The sequence below is a fragment of the Aplysia californica genome, unplaced genomic scaffold, assembly GCF_000002075.1.
Source record: "Aplysia californica isolate F4 #8 unplaced genomic scaffold, AplCal3.0 scaffold00031, whole genome shotgun sequence".
Lineage (NCBI taxonomy): Eukaryota > Metazoa > Mollusca > Gastropoda > Aplysiida > Aplysiidae > Aplysia > Aplysia californica.
Genome location: NW_004797301.1, coordinates 1,942,962 through 1,945,199, shown reverse-complemented (window position 1 = coordinate 1,945,199; position 2,238 = coordinate 1,942,962). Strand labels below are relative to the sequence as shown.

General features: G+C 45.8%; 1 protein-coding gene across 1 annotated transcript in view; it reads right to left on the bottom strand.

Annotated features, from left to right (window-relative positions):
* Positions 1-2,207: 2,207 nt before the first annotated feature.
* LOC101862093 (WSC domain-containing protein 2) overlaps positions 2,208-2,238 on the bottom strand; it is a gene marked incomplete in the record, with an annotated part of 11,037 nt that continues 11,006 nt past the window's right edge. Inside the window, 1 exon segment of the mRNA XM_035973807.1 lies at positions 2,208-2,238. This exon segment is cut by the window's right edge and continues 805 nt beyond it.

Genomic DNA, 2,238 nt, shown 5'->3' with positions numbered 1-2,238 from the left:
TCTCTCTCTCTCTCTCTCTCTCTCTTTCATAATTTGTGCACTGTGTGCTTAATAATCAGTAACATCCGGAGTCAGGCAGGGCTGCAATCTCACCCCTCTGCTGTTCGTGATCTACATGGACCAAATAAACAAAAAGGAGGCCAACCCAAACATAGAGTCTCTCAACGAACTCATGTTTGCAGACGACCTGGATATGACGAACAACAAATATCAACTACAGGAACATAATTATTATGGACCAACGGAACGCGAGCAGCAAGAAATATGATTAGAAGACCGAGGTCATGACAGCAGGAGACCGGACAAAGTGGATATCAACATCAAAACATTCCAACTGAAACAAAGCAGCGAATTCAAATACTTGGGCAGCATTTTCACAAAAAGTGACAAATTATACTGAGAAATAGAGACTGGATGCCAGAAAGCCAATGCAGTCAGCTATCAACTCTCCTGAAAGATCCCAGTATCCCCATGAGCACCAAGGCGAAGCTCATCAACGCCCATTTTCCTACCAACGCTCACATATCAGTGCCAGACATGGTTCCTAACAAAAGCCCTCCCGAGGAAGCTGGTTACATGCGAAATGAAATGTCTAAGTCTAAGAAGAGCGGTAGACAAGACAAGACGAGACAAGATAACAAATAACATTATAAGAGATATGGTAGGAGCAACACCAGTCCTACCACACACTGAGAGACAAAAGATCAAGTTGTTCGGACACCTCGAACAGATACCCTCAAACCAACCAGCTTTGAGCTTACTTACTTTACTTTACTTTATCCGTCTTCTTGTACCTTTAGGGCGTCGAGGGGAGAAAGAGCTCCCTGTCTCTTGCAAGTTTGATGGTCTGGCTGGGTGGGCTATTGTATGTTCTCAGGGTAAGCTTCATACCGTAGATCCATGTCTTTCTTGGCCTTCCTCTTGCCTTATACCCTGACACTTTTTTGAAGTAGGCTTTACTGGCAAGCAGGTGAGGTGCCATACGTGTGAGCTGTCGAAGCCACCTGATTTTTTGCCTTCGGATGTAGTGGAGGACAGGTGTTGTTCCCATAATTTCTCTGATCTTGTTTCTGACCATGTACCGTCTGGTTTTGTTGACGGCTCTCCTTAGACATCTCATCTCGTTGTCTTATATTCCAGACATTTGGTCAGGGTCCAAGTCTGGCACTGATAGGTCAAAGTGGGGATGAAGATAGAGTTAATGAGCTTGGCTTCGGTCTCAATGGGGATGTTAGGATCTGAGCATACAACATCACATATTCTGGCTGGAGAGCCCGAGTAAGACCAAGGCGACGCTGGAGTGAATATGTGGCAGACACCCTCAGAGCTCTCGGAATGTCCCTCCTACAACTTGATAGTACTTCACAGACGCCTGTATCTCCCTGCGACACCCACCGGTACAAGCGGAAGAAAAAAGTAAAAGTAAAGTAAGTGCTCAGTAATCTCAGTGCAGTTGATACGAACGAATTTCTATATCTGTCTGTTCTTGTACAGGTGATTCTGCAGGACAGGTGGTTGCTTTGCACAGGTGATTGTCTTGTACAGGCGATTCTCTTGTACACGCGATTGTGTGGACAGGTGATTGTCATGTACAGGAGATTGTCTTGGACAGGTGGTTGTTTGGTACAGGTGATTGTCTTGGACGGGTGATTGTCTTGGACGGGTGATTGTCTTGGACAGGTGGTTGTCTTGGACAGACGGTTGTTACAGCAGGTTCGACTATATTTCCCTCAAAGTGGAATTTAACTTCCGATTTTACCAAGCAAAGCCCTGGTACTTAGGTCTAACCCATATTCCACGGATGCCAGTGGCAACGGTTTGGCCGAGGGCGTTGGGGTTTTATTGTGGTGTTCTTTTAGTAAGTGCTTTACGGCGCTCGCAAATGCATAAAGTCATATGAGCACGCGGGGCACATTATGCGTTTTCAGTTTGGTAGAATTATTTTGGCACTTTTCTCGGGAAGCGGCCGGAGTCTACTCTTATCTCAAGACCTCTGAGATTTTTTGGCCTTTATCAGAGAAGGATAGGTGTTCGGTCTTACCAACTCCTAAGATCAGGGGTGTTGCTGAAAGGCAGTACTAAGAAGGAGCCAATGAGGAGCAGTAGTAGAAAGGCAGCAAAAAGAGTCAGAAGGCCTGATGAGGGGGCAAAAGGGTGGGGGGAGGGGATAGGGTAGAAAGTGGAGAAGAAAGCATACGGTAAAACAGGAAAGGAGGTGAAAGAGCATGTTTTAGAGAA